The sequence below is a fragment of the Hemicordylus capensis genome, chromosome 1, assembly GCF_027244095.1.
Source record: "Hemicordylus capensis ecotype Gifberg chromosome 1, rHemCap1.1.pri, whole genome shotgun sequence".
NCBI classification, from domain to species: domain Eukaryota; kingdom Metazoa; phylum Chordata; class Lepidosauria; order Squamata; family Cordylidae; genus Hemicordylus; species Hemicordylus capensis.
In genome coordinates, this window is record NC_069657.1 from 434,329,057 (window position 1) to 434,341,924 (window position 12,868).

The following is a 12,868-nucleotide window of genomic DNA, read 5'->3' on the forward strand; positions in this document are numbered from 1 at the left end:
GGACACTAGAACAAGGAATTAACGGAACAAAGCAGGAAAGCACAAACAAGGGCAAACTGGAACTTGGAAAAGTTTGGAATTCAAAATAGTACACAGTCTGCGGTCAGCGAAAGTTGCAAACAGCATCTGAGCAATTGACAGACTGCTAAATATATATGGCTCAAGAGAACCAGCAGCCAATCAGGCTTCCCTGAGTTAGCACTTCTGCTTCCTCTCTTGTGATCTCCTGCGCCTGCCTGACTCCCACTGAGCTTTCCTCTTGAGACGTCTTCTCAAGACAGGGGAAATCCCAGCCTTCTCCTCATCAGAAATCATGTCTGGCAGCTGTTCCGAATTCTCAGCTCCAGAGTCTGGTCTCCCTGCCAAATCCTGTTGCTATGCCTCTGAGCCCTCACTAGCAGGTGAATCCTCCTGTTCCTGCTCTGACTCTTCTGAGTCAGAAGTCTGAGCCATGACAGGCCTGCATGAAAGTCTGTAAGTACTGCAGGAATTTTAAAAAGCCCACTATAAACTATTGTCTGAAAAAGCCAAATCCCAGGATCCTGAAGTTGTGGCAGGAGGGGAGAGCTCTGTGTATCTTTGGGAGCCCCAACTGTTGCTGTCTTCCCCTTCCAGTGGTGGAGGCAAGTGTTGGAGTGAGAGCAAGCTTGTGGGTTATTTAATTGAGTGTAGGAGTTCAAACGGTTCGAGGTTGAAACAGACGAGCTCCCAAAAAGAGGGGTCTGGTCCAAGTTCAAACCAAACTGGGCCCAGTTCGGATTGAACTGTTTTGGCCTGGTTTGACCAGTTTGATTGCTTTGCTTGTAAAGGGGAATCTGGTAAGGATTCCCTTGTACAAGCAAAGGGGGCGGGGAGGATTGACTAACTAAAAAGGGGTTTGGGGTGGGTGAGAGGGCACCTTACCGGCTGTCGCAGTGGCTGTCATGGCAACTCCACCATGGCGGCAGATCCTTGGCAGGGCTGGCAGCCCATCTCAGCTCTTCCAGCTCTCTCTTCCACACCACAAGCCAGCGGGCAGCCCATGGTACAGGGGGAGCGCTGGTAGGGCCAAGCCACCACAGAGCCGCGACCACCACCAGGGAACCACCACGACAGCCGCTAAGGTGCCCTCTTGCCCACCCCATCAAACCCCTTTTTAGATAGGCAATCTGCCTTTGCTTATAAAGGGGAATCCTTACTGGATTCCCCTTTACAAGTAATGCAATCAAACCGGGTCAATACAGTTCGACCTGGTTCAAAAGCACAAACTGAACCGCTGCCGGTTCTGACGAACCGGCTTCAGTTCAAATTCAGTTTGAATTAGAACCAAACTGCCCATGCGGGTTCCATGTCCACCCTGAATCGAGTGTTTGATTGGAACTCAAACGAGTACTTTGGAGTTGAGCAGCAGTCTGCTCGCCCACCTCTTTGCTTTCAGTGTGTTTTTATTGTCTACTAAGCAGCCTGGTTTCTTATGTATTGTGTTTAACATTGTTTATGTTAGCAACCTTGTGGGACCTAGGCCTGGAAAAGGGGAAATACATATTTTAAATAAATAACTCAGTTCATGCAAGGTGGGGGAGGAAATAGGAGGGCTGGGGATTGTTATAATTAAATATGTACCAGATGTTAATTTCTTCTTGTAATGATTTTTATTTAAAACCCAATTAAAAGCATGGATGGGGGAAGTGTGTTTTCCTCTCACCTTTGGTGGTCCAGCAGTCCTCTGACCAGCCTCCTGTTTCTAATGTATCTTTTAATATCTTGTTATTGGCTTTTTATGTTTTTAATATCTATAGCTGGCTGCTCCTGAATTCCTACTTGGATTGCCTAGTTATACCTTTATATTTAACTTGTCAGAAACATGGGCTTCCTCCAGGTTTCCTTCATCTGAATTGTTCTTTGTATATCTAAAGTGACACCATTTCATTTTAATAATTTCTTTAATGTTGCTGTGCAGGTCTTCTTTTCGATGTTGTCTTTCCTTTCCATGTTCTTATAACTTGTGAGTATCCATTTATTTTATTTACAAGTGAATTCAACTTGGCTGAGAATAGATATGCTAATGGCTGTTACTGGGAATCCTCCCACACCCATCACTGAAGCATAAGAAGGCAGGAAACCCCACACTCACCTGCCATTTTAAGACACTGTCCCGGGTGACCACATCACCCAAGACAGACTAGAGAGAATTGCGGGGGGCGGGGGGGGGGGCTGTGAGACCCTGGACTTTGGACCCAAAGTCCACGGGTAAGAGCACCTCTGCTCAGCACCATTGTGGTAGCTTGGCAAAGGAAAGAGTTACTAGCCTACTCTGTACTGTTTCACCACTGTCACTACAGTTGGCCAGGGGGAGGTATTGCAGCATGCAGCTCTGCACAGGTCAGGTGACTCAAGAAGCCCATCATGTTTCATCAGTGCCAGATTTAGGCACAAGCTAAGTAAGCTACAGGCCAGGGCATTTTTTCCCAACCAGAGTTCCTCCAGATGTTGCTGAACAACAACTCCCACCATCCCCAGCCACAATAAATTGTAGCTGGGGTTGATGGGTGTTGTAGTTCAGCAAGCCTCATGCTGGGAGGGGCCTCAATATTTAAAAATGACTAAATTTCAAGTTTTACATAATGATCCTGTTCTCATAACCACAGATTCCTGGGTAAGAGGGGATTAGCCCATGGATCTATGGTCATCTGGGGCACTGGGAGTCTTCCCAGCTCAGCAACTCTGAGGCCAGACACACTACCCAGGTTAAAAGTGAGGTAGAATGCAAAAAACAGCCATCCTACCTTTTTCCTTTGGTCATCTGCACCACTGCTGTGTTTCAAAGTGCTCCTGAGAGCTGGCGGTCATGCTTACCAAAGGGTGCTGTGGCTTGAGGGCCAGGCAGTGGAGCTGCTGCAGTATTACTGAGTATTCCTCTCCACTGCTTGCACAATGCATTGTGGGATGCTGAAAGACCCAGCTCAGATTTTCTTCCCTCATGGAGTGGGCGGCAGACCGATCATGTGGGAGTTGGATAAGGAAACCCACCCAGGGACTTGGGTAGTCTGGGAGGCATGGAATCTGAGTATGCCTCCCCTCCAGCCCACCCACATATGGTCGTGAGAACAGGCTCAACGTATTTTCATTTAAAGATATTTTAATGCCAACAGGCTTATTGCAAGATAACATTTTGTTAGACTATTAGTGTTTTTGTTGTATCTTTGCCAAGTAAAAATAATAAAGCTTTATTATTTCTATTTTAATTGTCATTTTTGTTAGAATAATATGGGGGGGTGTTATGGGGCCTTTTAAACTTGGGGGCTGGGACTGCAGCATGTTATAATCCTGCCCTGTGCTTCATCTGGTCCTATTCTGCTGCTGTATCTGTTCTGGGTTCTCAGTCTGAGCCACACTTGGGCTGCTCTGACTACAGGTTGCTTGTAGACCACTGGTCTCTGATGATAGGCTGGTTCTCACAATTATGAATAGCCTCCGGCCCTAGTTTGGGAGCTGTGCGCGCTTCCATTTTCTGCTCATGTGTGAGTTAAAAACCAGGTGAGAGGCACCAGCAGGGATTGCGTGCGAAGCAACAGCTGGGTCGAAGGGCTCCCTCCTTCCCAGCAGCTGTACCCAGGTCTTTAATGAGGTAGGAGGGAAACCTCTCCAGCCCAGCTGCAGTTTAGCACACAATCACTGCCAGCACCTGCACCCTTGTTTAGACTCAGGCCCTGGAGAGTTCAGAGAACATCTTCTTTACTATGAGCCCCACCACCCATTGAGATCATCAGGAGAGGTTCATCTGCAGTTGCCACCAGCTCGTCTGGTGGCTACTCAGGGACGGGCCTTCTCCGTTGCTGCCCCCAGGCGCTGGAATGCGCTCCCTGCTGAAATAGGAGCCTCTCCACCTTTGCCAGCTTTTTAAAAGGCAGTCAATACACATTTGTTCATCCAGGCTTTTAATTAGATACTGTTTTGATAGTTTTAAACATTGTTTTAAATTTTAAATTATTGTGGTTTTAGCCTTTTTTATTTTGTTGTAATTTGTATTTCATTGTGAGCCACCCAGAGACGTAGGTTTTGGGCAGGATATAAATATGTCAAACAAATAATTAAAATAATAAATAAATAAACACACACACCAGCAGAAAACCGGAGCGCCCACAGCTCCCAAATAGTGTTCCCTCTAAGGTGTGCACACATGCGCGCTCTCACAAGTTTTTTGATGTCCACTCAGTTAATTTTAGATCCCACTCAGGTTAAATCAGGAAGGTCCCATTCTGAATGCACATGCATACACACTGCCTTGATACTGCCGCCCAGAACAAAACTCATTCCACACACAAATGAAAAAAAGTAGAACACTGCAGGAGGCTTCTCCTATCCAATTAATGGCCCTGAGAACAGCCATAGTATCTAGGGATATACCAAAATTTGATGAAATCCCCAACTGAGTTACAGGATTTCAGGGTGAGATTGAAATATTGTTAATTGCTGCTGTTTTTAAGCAGAACACTGCTACCTTGTATATTTTAAGCTATATGTGTTGGCACTAATCCGTATCCATGTAGGAAGTTTAATCTTCCTAGCAATATACCATATTAGAATGGCTGGATACATGTCAAATTCATGTTGACCTTACTGCCCAGCCGGAGTTTTCTGAATGCACTGAACCATTCTAAAATGAGGTTGGCAACCAGTCTCAGAATCCATGCAGATAAAATAAACACCATAATCCACTGTTGGACTATAAAAGCCCTCTGGAAAACAAGTATGCCACTTCTGTGTTTTGTCAGAGACCCTGAATGTTAAATAGAGGTAGTAGCAATTTTGTGCACAACAGCAGTCTAATCTAGTCACTACCTTCTGATGTGACATTTATCCTACAGTCATTAGAAAGATAATTGATGTCACCCCTTATTACTGTGTGTCTTTGCTTTGGTGATCTCTTTACTTTCCATTAACATTTAGTATTCATTTTCACAGCCACCATAACGGTACTACTGGCAGGCTGCCAGCAATGTAACTTTAGACCCCGTACATTTTTAAAACATAAAAATATAAACAAATATATAGCTTCTTGCATAACACTATCTCAGTTGTGCTTGCACAAATGCTGAGTGGTGATGCAGTAATAGCCGTATTTACCCGAAGGGAAGCCAACTCTTGAATTTAATATGACCCCACTTAAGAAAAAGGTTATACCTGCATTTATTCAAAAGGTAGAGTACTCTAGATTTAAGATGACTCCTTTTAAAAGGTTATACCTGTGTTTACCTGAAAGGAAGAGGAATCCGAATTAAGATGACACTCCCCACTCTATTTCTAACATCAAAGAATTAGCAAGGGGGATCTAGTCTTGGACTCAGGAAAATAATAGGAGCAAGTGGGCCAAGAATGCAAGAGATTGCGCAACATTCAGCATCCACTCAGCTGCACGGCATTCTTGCAAGGAAGCATCTTTGTTCATTGCACTAGTGCAGCATTAGTCTGGATGTCAGCTGCTGACAATACAATTTTAGTTCAACATTCAACACTGATTGCTGTTTTCCCCTTGAAGAAGCAGTAATCTGTGACTTCATTGACATGATCTCTGTGGTGTTTGGTCTGAGTCAGGGCTGTGTGTAAAGTTTATGTTCCATTGTTTTTCAACTTAGATGTTACTTCGGCTTGAATAAGTGTACTTATATTTCCACTACCACCAATTATACAATGAAGCCTCTGTGACACTGTTGGTTTCTTTACCCTGACAACCTGGCTTTGCAGACGTGAGGAGGGTTCAATACAGAAATCACTCAGTCAGATCTACTTTAAAACAAAACAAGAATATTTATTTAAAGATGTTATCTGAGGTTTGTTTGTTTCCTACCTGATTAGTAGGGCTGAAATCTTGCTTGGATACAAAGTTGATGATTTGAACTTCTCACTAGGGATGTGCACAAAACCGGTTCGCCCGGTTCGGTTCGGATTCGAACCAGGTTCAAACCAGGAGGGGGTGGTTCGGTTTTGGTTTTGTTCGAACCACCCGCTGGTTCGGTTCTGATTCAAACTGGTTCAGACCAGTTCGGACTGGTTTAGACACCCAAAAAATGGTAGGATGGTAGCTGGCACCCAGGGGTACCTGTCACCCAAACCCCAAAGCAATCGGACACTCATACAATTTTTTATGAATTTTTGAAAATAATTTTTATTTATTTCTCATAGGATATAATGGGACTCGAACCAGGCCATTATACCTTATTGTGGAGCACCCATGGGTGCCAACAACCACCCAAACCCTGAAGCAATAGGACAGTCCTACGATTTTAATGAATATTTGAAATATTTTTAATTATTTTTCTCATAGAGTATAATGGGACCCAAACCAGTCCATATCCCCTATTGTGGAGCACCTAGGGGCACAATAGTGGGGTGGGTGGTAGACAGACAGGGGTGCCTACCACCTAACAAAACCCCAAGGCAATTGGACACTCCTCTGATTATTGGTGAATTGTTAAAGTATTTTTGAATTCCTCATCCTCTATAATAAAGTGCCTGGGTGTGCGCCCGTGTCCTCCAGTGTCTGCGCCCGTGTCTCCCTCGGCCGTTCTGGGCATGCGCGGAGCGCATGCCCAGAACGGCCGAGGGAGAAACGGCCGCAGGCACCAGGCGGCCATGTTGGCCGGTTGGTCGGCCCGGCTGAGGGGAGGCCGGAGGCGGCCACGGGGAGGGCAGAGGTGGCGGCGGGTCCAGCCCGGCCGTGGGTAGAGGAGAGGCGGCGGCAAGTCTGGCCCGCCCGCCGAAAAGGACAGAGGCGGCGGCTGTGGGTCCGGTGGGTCGGCAGGCGGCACTCTTGGCAGCGGCGGCAGAACTCACCGCCTGCCCATAAGGCCAAAGGCGGCGGCGGCGGGCGGCACCACCGCGGAGGGCCCCCCCCCAAAACCACTGCGGAAGGCGGAAGGTCTGGCTAGGAGGAGGCGGCGGGGGAGGGCGGAGAAGGCAACTAGCGCCCGTTACTTCAACGGGCTGAAAAATACTAATAGAGAATAATTAGGATTGCAGCAAATGTATAGCTTCACGTCGGGGGGAAAGGGGTGTCGTAGAGTGGAGTGTGGTGGGTAGTAGTTCCTAGGGTGGGCAAGGAAGCTACCTGAATTATTTGAAAGGAATTGGGCAAAGGGGTGATTTTTAAGTGATTTTTGAAGTTTACGCGTCTTTAAGGTTTTTCTCCATAAAGAAGCATGGAGGTGTCAGCAAATGTATAGCTTCACATCGGGGGCAAAGGGGTGGCCTAGAGCAGTGTGGGGTTGGTGGTAGTGCCAGGTAGGGGCAAGAAGCTACCTGAATTTTTTCAAAGGATTTGGGCAGAGGGCTGATTTTTGGTGAATTGTTGAAGTGTACGTGTCTTTAAGGTTTTTCCTCATAAGCTATAATGGAGCTTTCAGCAGCCCCATAAGTGTACTTGGGGGGTGCTGGGGTGGCCCAGAGTGAGTGGTGATGTAGAGCACATAGGGTGCCAACCACCCCCATGGGTTTCTAACCCATGGGGTACTTGGTTCTGTTGTTTCTGAGGCGTTCTGAGTGTGGATTCTATGATAGCAAATGAGATTTTCAATGAGACACCATGAATCCACTCACTCTCAGACCTTGCCAGATATGCTGAAATCTTTCCCAGTGTGTTATTCACTCTTCGTTCTGCCTAGGTCAGACTAATGTGGCTTTAATCACATCATTGGCCCTGGCGTGCCAGCTGTTTTTCTGTAAATAGTGCACTGGGGGCAGTTAGGGGGCAATCCAGATTAGAACTGTAGTGCAAAGTAGGTGGGGTTTAACCCTCCCCTCCGCCAATGCTGAGTTGGCCTCTCGGGGTGAACTATTTTGGCCTACCAAAAGAGCTCTTCTGGCAGCCAGTGAAAAGAACCACCTCTCAATGCCCCCTCACTTCCAAACGATGACATATATAAAGGTAAAGTGTGCTGCGTCGAGTCAGTGTTGACTCCTGGCAACCACAGAGCCCTTTGGTTGTCTTTGGTAGATACAAGAGGGGTTTCCCATTGCCATCTCCCCCGCAGTATGAGATGATGCCTTTCAGCATCTTCCTATATCGCTGCTGCCCAATATACGTCTGGGAAACATACCAGCGGGGATTCGAACCGGCAACCTCTGGCTTGCTAGTCAAGTCATTTCCCCGCTGCACCATTAAGTGGCCCTACTAATTTGGCAAACAGGCACCTTTTAAGACAGTGGCTCTCTTCTGCTTAGCAGTGCAGGAGCAACTGTCCCTATTCAGCCCTGCTTGGCAGCAGCCCTTCTGGCTGTTGCAGCTGGTGTCTCCCTTGGGCTTCTTTTTATGCTGTTGGGACAGAAACTGTCTTCCTTTTGCTATAGAAACGGCTTTAAGATCCCGCCCCGCCCCCCCCCTGAAAAGTGGTACGTAAATGTTCTAAATAATAATCAAAGGCAGACATCCTGACTTATGAATCACTTGCAGGAGGATGCTGTGCAAGTGCAGAACTGTTGTGCTAGCTATTTGTGCTAGTGTTGTGCTACTGCAGTCATGCTTGCACAGCAGTTGCACAGCCTGTGGCACGCCGGGCCTCCTCGGTCTTAATGGGGAATTCTGCATTTCCACACAACCCTGCTCTTCTAGCACGGCTTTGTGATCTTTTTCTGTCCGTGACATTTTGTTCATTATGCAAGCACTTTGTTATTATTGATTGATTGATTGATTGATTGAATTTATATACCGCCCAATATGCAGAATTAAAACATAATATAAAATATAAAACATTTACAATTCATAAAAAGATAAAAATCATAATAGATAAAAACACATTAAATTTTTAAAATTTAAAATTTTAATTGTTAGGATGTCAGCCAATCTATTTTGTGATAGAAGAGATGGTGGCAACAGGACTTATCCTGGTGCCCAGTTAACAGTGAGGGGACCAGAGTCCCAACTCAAGTCTCCTCAGTCTCCACTCCTCAGTTTCCTTGACAGTAAAGACGTGGCTCTTCACCCCGGCTTTTGAATGAGAGTATTGTTTTTTACTACTGCTGCTTTGTTTTATGTATTATTATTATTCTTTTATGGGTTATTAAATTTTTATAGAGAGATTATTTTTATATTTATATTATCTGTACTTTTGAATTATGCATTTTAATTTTTGAGATCATCCGAACTTTTTAATTATAATTATAATTCTTTAAATTTTAATTTCTTTAATTTTTAATTTCTTTAATTTTAATTATGCATTGTTTTAATTATATTGTAAACTGCTTTGAGATTATTTTAATGAAAAGTGCTATATAAATTGAACATCAAATAAATAAATACATAAATAACTCCCTCCCCCTAGAGATGGCAGGATTTGAAGCCAGGACCTTCTGCATGCAGAGCAGGTGCCCTACCACCAAGCTATAGCCCCATCCATTGTCTGTAGAACAGGCCTGCTTAACTTTGCCCCCTCCCCAGCTGTTTTTGGACTACAACTCTCATAATCCCCAGCCACAGTGGCCAATAGCCAGGGATTATGGGGGTTGTAGTTATGGGAGGGTTGAAGTTGAGCAGGCCTACTGCAGAACTTTGAGGGAAGCATCACTGCTGCCCGAAAAAGCTTAGATAATACCAGAAAACTCTCTTGGGGAGGGGAGGTTCACTTGTTCCTTATAGGCCTATACAGACAATACATAAGCCTCTTCACACAAGCAGCTAAACCTGGGTTATCTGCCTCTAAACCAGGGTTGTATGTGCGTGTGAACCAGGGAAAATGCCCCAAATCTGGGTAGCTCTGCTTCTAACTCTCACTCTTAACCCAGATTCATGAAGACTTGTCCCCATAGCTAAGCAGGGTCTGCCCTGGTTGCATATGAATGGGAGACTTGATGTGTGAGCACTGCAAGATATTCCCCTCAGGGGATGGAGGCGCTCTGGGAAGAGCATCTAGGTTCCAAGTTCCCTCCCTGGCAGCATCTCCAAGATAGGGCTGAGAGAGACTCCTGCCTGCAACCTTGGAGAAGCCGCTGCCAGTCTGTGAAGACAATACTGAGCTAGATAGACCAAGGGTCTGACTCAGTATATGGCAGTTTCCTATTTTCCTATGTTCTTAAGAGCAGGGGCTCCAGTACCTAGGCTTGTCAATCATGTGTCCACTTTTTCTGGTGTTTTCAGGTCCCAGCAGACAGTTGCCATGTCTGTGAGAGAATGCTGTGGCTCGAGGGGGTTCTAAATGTGAATGTGCCCACTCTGCACAGCAATCTCTATGGCCCCATGGTAGCAGTGGCTTGAATAGGTCTGGCCCTGCCTCCTGCCCCCAGAGCACGTTTGCTAATGCCATGGGGTTTCTTGCCTCCTGGCCACACGATGCATTGTGGGAAAGTTATCCTGATTCTCGGGGGACTTCCTTGACCCAAGCTCAATGCTTCAGCATTCATCTAGGGTGGCGGAGGCTCTGCTCGACTGTCCAGTAACGGGTAAGGATTCTTCTAAACCCCAAACCACCCCCTTGCTCTCGTGTGCATGAGCCCATTGTTGTACATGTGTTCAGACATCTGTATACATGTTTTTGTGTGAATAACTGTAAAGTTGTAAAGTTGTGCCGTCGAGTTGGTGTCGACTCCTGGCAACCACAGAGCCCTGTGGTTTTCTTTGGTAGAATACAGGAAGGGTTTACCATTGCCTCCTCCCGCACAGTATGAGATGATGCCTTTCAGCATCTTCCTATATCACTGACTGCTGCCCAATATAGGTGTTCCTCATATTCTGGGAAACACCTATATCGGGCAGCAGTGATATAGGATGACTCCCTAGGCAAGTCATTTCCCCACTGTGCCATTAGGTGGCTGTACCTGCATTCATTTTAAAAATGAACCTGGATACAGGTTCCTTAAATGCATGATACAGATAGGAAGTGTAATGCTGTGCCTGCATTCAACATTTTATGAATGCACCACTGGTGGTACTATAGCACTGTACACTGTACACAATCCGTAGAGAACATGTGAACAGGGCTTAGGTTGTCACCAACTCCCACTCAAGCAAAGCATACAAGGAATATTGAGGAGAATTAGACAGAATGTTAAGCGGATCAATAGACCAGCGAAAATTCTCAGAGATTGGGTAGAGCTGCATGTGTTTCAGTCTTGGGAGTTTCATGACTCAGTCATATAGCTGTCAAAATCAAAGGGCTTTGGTGAGTTAAAAATACTATGGGGGTGGTAGAAACCCTCAAACAATATCTAGGACTGAGGTTTGCCAGATGCTAACCTTGTGATTGCTCCCCATTAAGCACCACTTAGGGCAGGGGCTGGTGAACGTGACCTCTCAGCTGACACAAATTGTGATGTCACAAGCATAGTTTAAAATATTTCTGCAAGTAGCATGGCAGCCTCCTGTGATGATATTAATAATGACTTCAATAATGAGCTGTTACACCCGCTTCAGTCTGGCTAAGTACATCTTGGCAGCCAGCCAGATACACTTCAGAACCAGCGGCTCCATACGGCTTGCCTTCCTGTCCCCAAATTGGAAGGCTGATGGGAATCCTCGGGGAAGCTCCAGATAAGAAACGTGTCAGAGCCCGAGCCCAGAAATTGATTTAGTTCTGACAAAGTCTTGGTAGAAAAGAATGGGTGTGGGTTTTTTAAAAATAAAATAAAATCCTGGGACATCTTTCAGCCGATATAGCCATGAGCACAATTCATTAGTGCCACCGATGATACTGTAGCTGACACTGGCTAGAAGTGTGAGCCAATTGTCCCCGTCTGATAGTGGCCAACATACAGAGCAATGAACTGCTTGAGAAGGACCCTGTGCTAAAGCAAAACGGTTGCACTAGCAGGGGTGTAGTGAGGGCCCAGGGACATCAGCCAAGCATGCTGACCATGCCCCTTTCCCCCTACATCATCACACTGGTGCAGGGCGTGTGGCCAGCACGGGGAATGAGTGAGGAGCAGCCTCTCACCCACCTCTCTAGTCAGTAGTGTCCTTTCTCCATCAGCCAGATGCTGGTGATTTTCTCCCTCGAAGGGCAGAAAAAGGAAGTATCCAACTAGCATTAAAAGCAATAGGAGAAGGTGAGGCCAGGGGCCACCACATGTCCATTCCCTGCACTGGCCATGCACCAGGCCTTGGTCGGTGGGAAATGCAGTGGGGGACTGATAGTCGAATAGGGGAGCAAGGGGTCTCCTTGACAGCCCCTCCCGCTGCTCCATTGTCCCTTTGCACATGGGCACTAGCTAGTTGTGCGAAGTCTGGAGCTTGTATGGGCTTGTGGAGCTTGTGCGGCATGCTTCATTTGTTTTAATGCAGACACTTGCACAAGACTGCTATAGCAACACTGCAGTTCTGCACATCCCCAGGTTTTAGCATAAGTGAGCTGTACAGTGCTCCACATTTGCTGGCTTAGCTTACTAGGCAACCATTATCTGCAGTTTTCACCAACATCTCTTCTTCCTCTTTGTCCTCTAGTACAGGGATTCTCAACGTTGGGTCCCCAGATGTTATTGGACTTCAACTCCCATAATCCCCAGCCCCAGTGGCCTTTGGTTAGGGATTATGGGAGTTGAAGTCCAATAACATCTGGGGACCCAACGTTGAGAATCCCTGCTCTAGTATACACAGAGGGCTTGGAAGAGAAGCAGAGTCAGAAGCCCAAAGGCAGGCGGTGAGGGCTTGCCCCCTCTCCTGCTGTTGCTCCCCTGCAATTGGTAAAGGTCCTGGCATATGATGAATTAATTTATTTGGTTGGTTAGTTGGTTGGATGGTTGGTTAAGTTATATACCGCCCTTCCAAAAATGGCTCAGGGTGGTTTACATCAATATTAAGAAACAGCAGGAGCCTCTCTCATTGCTCAGAAGGGGTCCTGCCATTTCTTACCTTCTCAAAAATGTCAGGGGAAGCACAGCCTCTGGGGAGAAGATTTGCTTGTGT